Here is a 10,731-nt window from a genome sequence, read left to right on the forward strand (position 1 = left end):
CTGATACACATACTGATTCTGATACATGCACCAGAAAGAAATGAGAGTTCCCCTAATATCCATAGATGCACATTAAATTTTTGCTCTGATTTTTTAGGGAGATAGATTAAAAATTCCTTGGAAGTCCTTATCTCTCTTGCTTCCATAGAAATGCAAACCAAGGGCTCAGCTGATGGGTAGATCTAATTAAGGACAAAACTAAAAGTATCTGACATTTATCCAGAGGATAAATCAAAGGTATTTTTTATATGGACCATATGGGGTGTAGGGAGGGGAAATAAAAAAAAAGTGATTTTCATATGAATGATGTGAACTTGCATATGTACTTAGGTTAAATAAGGGCTAACACATACCTAATAATTTGCTACAGAATTCTAAGGTATATTCAAGGGACAATTTGCACCCATTCACTGCTTAGCTGTTATTTGGCTATGAATGAACTACAGAAATCAAACCTAAGCTATGTAGTCTTCCTTCAGTGCAATCACTTTTAACATTTTTCATAGTGTGAAACTGGTCTATTTCTATTGCACTTTTCTTAGTAAGAAAACCTCAAGACCAATATTTCCCCAAACTCCTTGCCCTGTAGTTACCATTCCTGGCTTTACTCCTCGTCAGCTGCTGACCAAGCTACCTCTGGAACTGGAAACACTCATTGCTGATACACTGCTCCTGTTGTTGTTAGCCCTATTAGCAAGTGGAAGTTTCAGCACAGTGCTTTTCCAGAAATAACACAGCTACACACCAATTTACGCTGTGTCAACATAACTGCTCAGTGAAAGCCACCTAAGGGATTTCCAGCACGACAGTTCACTTTGATTCAGAAGTACATATCTTGGACCCAACCTGCCATCTCATATTCATTCCTCACACAGGGCAGAGAACAGCTTTTAAAATCCTTCCTTTATCAGCCTGTGAGTCTGAATCAGCCAGCCTTTCCCTAGATCTCTCTCAGATAGGCACTGCAGCACTGTCTGCTGATGCTGCTGCATGTGGCAGCTCCTTAGAGCACCACATCTCAGTGCTGTGGCATTTTCCCAGCACGCAGAAGCATAACAGGGGTCTGCACAAGTAGAAATATTCTTCAAAAAAGAAGGCTGTGTTCAGTGGGATCCAGAGTCCAAAAAAATTGATAGTAACAAAATGATATACCAGTTTCAACACAGGACTTGGAGATGTCTCCTGTGTATTGCCAAGGGACTCTTAACAAAACAGTTCGCCAGAAACTGAAGAAATGAAAGTATCCCTGCCTCTAGAAACACACTGAAAGGCTAACAAAACTTTGAGAGAAAGCCTCTCTCCTTGGTTAGTACATAATTTGAGATATATGTTTAACAGAAAGAAAATATCCTAAGAAAGTGCATACAGCCCCTGATTATTGATCAGTAAGAGTGTTGAGTAGCTGCAACAACATTCATATTAAAAAAGGGATGGCAGAATGGCCTTCATGAGAAGCCTCTTACAGTATGAAGTTTGGATGACATGTGAATCTCCACTTTTTACTAGCATAAGCATTGGGCAGGATGTAGAAGATGAGCTCAATTACAACTGAAATTTAAAATAAATAAGCATTGCAAAACTGTCAAAAAGCATTGCATACACTCAGTTTCAAGGAAGGATTTGGTGCTGGTAGATCCTTCGACAGCTATAAATGTGATCTCTCTAGTCCAGAGAAGCACAATATGTTAGACACAAATGGTTTTTGCTTATTCCACAAAAAAAAACCACAAACCCCATGTGTCCCTTAGATTTTTTAATCTTCCAGTAGCTTCCCTAGAGGTGAAATCCAAATGTTTCTAATCAGGCTTTTAATGGCATTGCTGCTTCAGCCCAAGGAAAGTGAATCAGCTTTAATCAACACTATTAGTCACCATCTACACTTATTGAAGGCCCAGTAAGCACTTTGTCTCGTCACATTTCCCTTGCCCTGTTATTTGGGTCTCAGCATGGGGTCTTTTTAAATGACCATACAAAGCCAACAAGGGCAGTGTGGAAAGACTTCATGTATTTAGGGATACAAATAAGTTGCAGAACACTTTAATTATATTTATGATTCATGGAATTGCTCTGTTTCCCCAGCTCCTATTCTTCTAAACTAAAGGAAGCACTTTTGTATCATAATAATGGTCATAAGGTTTTCTAAACAAAGAAGTAGTCAGTAGACTACAGCTCCTTTAGCCAGGCCATTACTTACCTTGACTTCCAGTATCTGCTGTGCTCTTTGCTCCTGTTTCTGTCCCTAAGTGCACCTCCAGCATGAACTCAATTTTAAAATTAATTCCATTTAAATCAGCTATTAAGAAGTCTCTAACATTTTCTATAGCAGATACATCATGCATAGATGATTTTGGAAAACTTAACAATTTTAAATGTGCATTGTGCTCAAACATATGTAAGCCCAGATTCCTTCCAGTAGATTTATTTCCAGCTGTAACCACATGAAAATTCTCAGAGACTACGAAGTAGTTTGTAAATGGATGTTGCTGAAATCCTTGCCTCTGCAAGAATTGCTTTCCACCTGGATGTCCCTCAGCACAGATGGTTCTTGTTCCATTTTGCTTTTTGGAACAGTAAAAACTATGCAGGATTCTTTGCTGGCTATGCTGTTATTTTGCAGGCAAATTTTACAGGATACACATGACACAGTATCCATTAAAACAAAAATGTACTAACTATTGTTAAAATATGTGACTCTTCTAGAATAGCTAGTACATTATATGGCCTTTTTTTTTCCAATTTTTAGAGAACTATAATAGTATGGTATAGTTATGTATTAAGAAGCTGGCACAAATTAGTACAATTTTTAATGAAAAAATTGTACAACCCAATAGGCTTTAATTTTCTTTTCAGTGCATTACAAACAGTGTCCCCTTATATTCAAAAAGTAGTATGAACAGAGATACTTCTGTTTTGGCATTCAAGGAGAAATCAACCAATATGTTTTGATTTCCTCTTCTGTTAAGCACCTGAGATGTATATGAGAAAGCACAGTATATATCAATGCTCATTTAAATACCCATTTATGCATAAATTAAAGCTAATTTTCAAAATGAACATAGCTTGCCTACATCCACCAGCTCTCTACCTTTGTCTCCAGATCTACTTGGGATGCAGCTTGCAAGCAAAAAGTATATTTCTCTGTTTATTTCAAGCTGAGGCTTCAAAACAATGAAAATAAAGACAAGTTCACCAACCCTGACCAAAGACTTTTACACTTCTCTAATGTTCTCTTTTACCATAAAATAATTTCCAACCTTTCTTGCCTATGCAATCGATGCCTTGCCCATACAGACACAGGATACTTGCACTCATTGGGATTCCAAGACCTGCATGTCCAAAACTGCATGGGTGTATCATACATATAGAGCAGGAATTGGTAAAGAGCATAAGCATCCTGTGTAACTGCTACAGAGGAAGTTCTGTAGGTGACTGCTGCATCTGTGACATTTGGGATGCAGGGACACTGAGCCACCTTGGGCCAGCAGTGCAAAAAGTGCCAAAAGTCATCAACAGAAGATATTCATATGGCTCAAATCCCAGCTATCTTATCATTTATAGAAGCGGAGTATATGAATACTCTTAATTTAATAAAATGCATAAGCCAAGCTGGGAGGAATGAAACCTATTCCAGTGAATGAGCCAGTCTCAGTGCACAGGTTTTTGTGTTTTTTCTGCTCCAGTAAAACTGAGCCTAAGTCCCTTGTCAAAGAGTAAAACACTTCCCAGAGAATGGATAGTACTTTCAGATATTTGTTCTCAACCTAGTTTGCCATCTACAGTGTTCCCAAAAGTGCTAGATTTGTATTCACTGCCCTCTAAGGAGAATTTGGTCCCTGCAGTTGTCACACCCTTACTTATTCTAGTTCTGTTTCTAGAAATTTGCTCCTTGTCAGTGTGTGCTGTGCCCACTTCATGTGCCATTCTCATAAGGGGCTAAAGAGGAACATGGTCTCTGCTTTAGAAGATGGAGCTTATCAGCCACAGAGTTCTTTGTACCAATGCAAACAGAATTCAAAAAAGGAGACATCTAAAAGGACGTCTCTCTTTACCACTTATTTCATTTGTCCATCTCTGTTTTACCCAAATCATACAGCTTTATATTGCTCAATTTCTACTGCAGTTGATCTCAGATCAGTCAATATATTTATGAGCCAAAGACAGCATCAGCAATGAAAATGGAGTTAACCCTTCTTGCAGAGGCAAACATGAAACTGATAATTGCAAACCTTCGGAACACACCACCACAAATGCTACCTTCATTTGTGAGCATCCACTTACTTAAATAGATCTGACGTTTTAGGAAGCAAAGAGATGCTATAATATAAAATTAGAGAGCACATTTGCAGAAGAAAAAAATCATTGATATTTATTGTTAACAGGAGAACACCTGTTATTTCTGGGAAAATAGTATATTCAATGCTAAAGCAGAATTTTTATCAAGTCCAGAACACAGTCGATACTGTCTCCCTTGACAAACTCTATCTTGAGCATATGTTTGATTTGCTTCTTGTGTAGCCTATAACATATGGTTTATTTTGCCTTGACATCTCCAAAGCTTAACACTGACATAAGAAATATCAGGGAAATATTACTGTGAACCTTTCAGTACAGATATGGGCACTACATAGTGGCCTGATGAGAGAATTAGTATTTGGTAGAATGTGGTGTTTATGGATATAATATCTTTTATTCAAATAAAAATAGGCCAATGGGAAATTCTGAATATAACCTATAAAGAGTGCAATTCTTGCTGCTTCTAAGACTTAGTACTTCAAAGGAGTCAGGCAGACAGATAAACAAGTCAGGCAACTGCCTGGCTGAATTCCACAGCCCTTTGGAGACACAGGGGAAGTTGCATGTTTCCCTCTTTACCACTATTACCATAAACAATATGCTAATCACTTCCAGGTAGAGCACCACCACAGTCAATTGAATCCAGTGGAGCTCGCAGATCACACTGCTTAAATCATGTTGAGAAGAGTTAGACTTTATCTCTGATCTTTCCAGTTCAAACATTTTAAAATGGGCATTGTTTTGCAGATACATGGTTCAAGAAGTTATGAAATGAGAAATAATTTAAAACACCCCATGACAGCAATAGAATTTGAACGCTATGATGTCTTACTGCATGTGATCCTTTTGTAACTAAAGTGAAACAGGTTTTTGTGGAAATAAAATATAAAACGATTGAGATGCATTAAAAAACACTGCCATACGAATCCAAAACTGATCATAACCAGAAGTATCATTTTAAAATGTGGTCTAGCATCTGAGCTCTCACTTGAAACAGGCAGAAAGCCACCTGGCACCAGACATTAGCCAGCACCATTCTCTTTCAGCTTCAGCCAGGCATAAAGAATTTGGAATCAGAACTGTCTTTTGTCACAGCCATGGAGTCCAGCTGTGTGTCACCACCAGACTTTCTCATTTTCCATATATCTAACTGGGAAATCTCACAGGCTAGAAAGTGAAAGGCAAGCAGACAAAATGTTGCCTCTCTGGGTTTGGTATTTTGGTGGAAAAATAGAAACACTGTTGGTTAATCAATACCACACCTATTTTGCCATAATCTGTCAACACTTACAATGACAGAATTGCAGGGCTCAGAAGGAAGATGAAGGTATACTCGTTTCCTTCAGTATGTTATTTACTGTATTTAATCATTATATTAATCTCTCTTGTAAAGCCTAATGCATGGTAGGCTGTGTCACAAAAGCACAAAAAAAATCTAATTTTGATTGATTTGGTTTATTTTTTTTTAAACAAGTCTGTCTCAACTTTCACTATGGACAGTGTTTTTAGAGACATAGCTCATCGTTCACAGGAGCTACCAGGTGCTCAACACATTTGACACAATCAGCTGGGTTCTTAAGTAGCCTACACTTGAGTTTACCACTATAATTTACTTCCCTCATTCTCAACAGCTACAAAATGGAGCCTAAAGTTCTGGGTGCAGATTAAGGTCACAGCACACTAGACTTCAGCACTTCCTTAAAGTAAATATCTTTTTAGCCTCATATAGTTTTAAGACGTCCAATGAATGGGGGCATAAATTTTTAGATAATCAAAAAAAAAACCAAAAAAAAAACAATTACAGTATAGTCACTGCAAAAACTGTGTACAGTGATTATTCAGATTTGATTTTTGGTTTTGGTTCTTTTAGAACAACCTTCCCAGCATTTTCTGTCAAGTCAATTGAAACAGAAGTTAGAGTTTTCAACAATGCTGAAAAAAATAAAAACAACCACAGAAAGCACCATTCAATGCAATATCTGTTTAATTCCACCATTCCATTTAATGTCTGCTAAACTCCTAGAGTTGTTTCATTTGATACTTTTATTATACCTTCTTTTTTTTATCATATCATGTTTTTAAGTGAAATATTGTTTCAACTTCAAAATGAGACATTAAGGAATTTTGTGGTAGAAATATGTAAAAAAAAAAAAACCAGCTGGCATCTCCAAAGCAAATTATCCCTTCAAGTATAAGAAAATGAAATGCTTCAATGTTTACAGGAATTTCCTTTTTTTCCTCCCAAATGTTAATCAAAGGTAACTAAAATCTTCAAATACATTTTTTACTAAATTAAATTTGTGGTTTGTATCTGAAACGTAGTCCAAACCTGGGTACATAATTATTTAGAAAAGGCACAACTGTAAGCATGTAAATTGATTATTTTAACATATGATATCACTATTTTGTGTGGAATTGTATTAGTCTGGGTAAGAAATATATTTTGCTCATACATCGTTTCCCTACTTATTGGTTTTCACAACTGCACACATCTGCTTCACGTATGGTTTGAAACCACAAAGAAAACCTAATGCTGATTGTGATTTTTTTTTCTCTGTGTTTTACATGCAAATTAAACAGAAAAGAATGGATTTTTCTCCCAAATCTGCTGGTTTATAGCTAGGGGCAGCCAAACCGCAAAGTTTAGCAAATTTAGATTAGAAATGAGCAAAAATTAATTACTGGAAGAATGCAACATTGATGAAGACTGGTTATCTTCCAAAAAAAAAGCAGGCTAGAAATCAAGCCATGCATGAGTGCTTAAAGCAGAATGTATTTGAATACATCATTTAGTCTGAATTGTTAGTACATGAAGTACAGGATTCCTTTTTTTATCCCAGTAAATTTAACATTTCTTTCTTTTATTACCTCTCTTCCTATTCCCTTGCCCCCTCCACAGTTGCCCAGCTGTTTGGATTAGTATGCAGCATCCTACATAGTTTATGTCACCATATCTTTTATATGAAGTTCTATTCCTTCAAAAAGGGGCATTGCTACTGAATGTATATCAACTCAAGATGAAGTTTTGAATCAGAAGATTTTCAATATAAAAGATGAGAATGATTGATAAAGATATTAAGCCTACTGCAAATTAATACGATGTATATCAGGTTCAGACCAGAAGTGGCTATAAAGGTGTCAGCATGGCCTTCACTGAAACAAAGCATGTGCATTCTCATTGCTGACATTTCTTTGACTTTGGTATTGCTCTCAAACCCATTAACAGGTTCTTTTTGAATTAATTAATTGAAGCAATTTTCACTGGAATTCTCGTATTGCCTCTAAATACACATGAAACAAGAAAACTAGTAATGTTTTTCAATGTAGTTCTTTTTGGATGTGTAAGTGGAATTGGTCAGTTTACAGAAGCTTCACACATGTAGAAAGTTTAAAAAGTTGTTTGCTAAATTCTTCAGTTATAATTCTTTTAAAAATCCTATTATGTTTGGTTACACAAGACTGCATTTAATATACTTAAAGATGCAGTATTCCTTAGATGTGACATATTTATGGGCTGTGCATTAAGAATTTTATAAAATAAGCAGTATATTCTCAGTGTCAAACATTTCTCAATGAAGACAATTATTCATTCTGTCTGTTTGCAATTAGGCATGAGATAATTTATGATTATGAAGATAAGTGAGCAATTTTTTTTAGAATACTAAACAGAATACTTACAGAAATGTTCCTATAATATAGCCAGAGCTCATAAATTACTCACCTTTTATTTCAGTCAGATTTCTTGTGGAATTAATAGACATATGGATATGTCAATAGTGTGGGTCTAAAATAATGAACAGGATGCAGACTATCAAGAGATTCTCCATAAATTGGTGAAAATAAATCCAGGCTTGACATTGACTGATCTGGGAGTGGCAAGTGATGGAACTGATATTATCTGTTCCCCTTAGAAAAATGGTGAGGTCAGAACCTCAAAAGCTTCTTCTTAGATAAGGATTCAAAGGCTGGATGCTTATCTGTTTTATAGCCAGTTTTATCTGCAATCTGAGTGGAAACCTTTCATGTTCAGACTCTCTTCTAAGATTCCTATTGAAATTTCACACAGTACCTGTGTCTTACAAAAATAGCCTCTGTCATCACATTATAAGTCTTTGGTGACAACAAAAACATATATAGAAAAAGTTTTTATTCTAAGCATAAGAAAATTAAACAAACTTGAAGTTTAAGAGCAGTTTTGTTTAGTTCATATTTTAAATTAACTTTTTATATACACTAGTGCAGTTTAGCTCTGTATAAGGCCTGATTTTGAAATACTATGGGCAGAATTACCCACACAGAGATTCTGGAAAATAAAGGTGAGTGGGAGGATGTTTTTCCTATTTTACCTTTCTTTCAACCTCAGCAATGTTCCACATATTTACAGACAAAGAAAGAGGCAGGCTGAAAGACCACTTCAGATCCTGCCTCCCTGCAAAGCCCTGCAGATGGTCCCTGCCAGACATCCTTGTGCAACAGTAGTCAAAACCACACAAATAAGGAGCAAATAAGAACAAAATGGATCCTAAAGAGCTCCAGAGAAAAACTCACCACACAGCTAAAATATGGTATAAATTTCTTAATGTTTTCCAGAGGTGTTGTTTTACATTTAGATTAAATCTCTGAAATTTTGCCCATTATTAAGCTATTTCTCTTCCATGCAGATGCAAAGTATCTAAAATAATTAAAATTTTAACAGATTTTTCTGCTTCTCAAAAAAATTTTTAAAAAAGAACATCAATATTAATATCACTGATCTAGGGGGAAAGGAAAAAAGGAGTCACCTTTGACATTAAAATAAATCTCAGAAATTTCTCCTAAAATGTAAGCCATTTTTGCTGCAAAATTACCAGTTTCAAAAAAGAGGGGGTGGAAATGTATGTGCTTCTTCAACCATGACAATAGTATTGCTACTTCATTCTCATAATGTTATGGGACCCCAGGCAGCTCCCAGCCTCCTCCTGGAATGATGGCATATTTCATGATTATGTCCAACTCTGGCAGATAAGTGCATTTATATGCTAATAACAGCAATATGTGTAGCTCCAGAATTTCACCATAAGCAGTGAAGCTTTTAATCACAATAAGCCTTATGGGTCCGATTTATCTACTTTAAAAAAAAAAAAAAAAAAAGGATTATAATACCTACATAGGTGTTCCAAAATGTATTTCCTTTACATCAACTTTTAGGGCCCTGTAAAATAAGAAATGAATGGGAAATGATACCTCAGAGGATTGGATTGTTAATAAGGGGTGGATTATGCTTAACTTCTTCAAGAGAAAATGGAAGCTCGGTCATGATGGCTGGGTGGTGTTTGGATAAATGGAGAACCAGAAGCTACACCCGGAGCCCACAGAATCATCTTTCCAGAGGAAACAGTAACCTACAGCCACAAATGGAATTTGCACAGGCCATAAAGGAACAAAACTCTCCTTAGCACTCACCATGCTGCCTGTAAAAGTGGTTTGGTCTGTTTCTACCAGCAACTATTAGGAGTATGCCTTTTTTATAGTTGACAGCCCTGTGTATCCAGGTGGTCTCACTGTTTCAATTATATGTTCAGTTAGGTCCCATCTGGCACAGAAACTCACTTGCAATTTTGCCATCCTGTTGCTCAGGGCTGACTTAAGAGCACAACAGCAATTTGAGCTTCCCACCATCAGGACAGCTGGACAGTGGCTTGCACTGGGGAAAAAATCCTGAAAGAAAGATAGAAAATTGGAACTGAGTTCACTTCATCTTTTGTAGATAAACCACTCAATTCCAGTGAACTTTTGTGCCATCTCACCTCTCTCCATAACTGCATGAGGATGCTGTGTCCAGCACCCCAGAATAGTTAACAGTATGAACTGCTCCCTGTTTTCTTTAACTCATATTCTGCAGGAATGCTTCAGACCACTGTTAGGTGATAACATCTGTGATCTGAGACAGGGGATTTTTCACAGAGCTCTATAGAGGGGAAAAATATTTCAGAAATTAAAAATGTTGTAGGATGCTTTGAAGCTAGAATGATTCTGAAATTATTTTTCAACTTTCAACAGACCAGATCTCAGTTTTGCATTTTTTAAATCTAATTTAATAATGTACACATGACATGAAGTTTGTCACCAGAATTTTTATCTGCATCGTATATACACTTTCTAACTGAATCTGCTTCCAGTTTTATCATTTCAAAGCAATAATTTTATTTCAGATATCAAAAATCTGCCAATATTAATTGTTAAATTCTGTCCAATACATCAGAGATTAATTACTAAAGCATATGCTTCATTCCCAGAGCTGGATAAATGTCAGACACACAAACGTTCATTAAAAAGGTAGGTCACAGATGCCCATGAAATCTTGTTGAATATCCCCCCATTTTGCAGAAATCTAACATTTCTAAAAAGTTTAAAAAATTATAATATTAAATCCTACCCAAGTTGTTTCCATGAAGGTAT

The sequence above is a fragment of the Onychostruthus taczanowskii genome, unplaced genomic scaffold (assembly GCF_017590055.1).
Source record: "Onychostruthus taczanowskii isolate IOZ18803 unplaced genomic scaffold, ASM1759005v1 scaffold1, whole genome shotgun sequence".
NCBI classification, from domain to species: Eukaryota; Metazoa; Chordata; class Aves; order Passeriformes; family Passeridae; genus Onychostruthus; species Onychostruthus taczanowskii.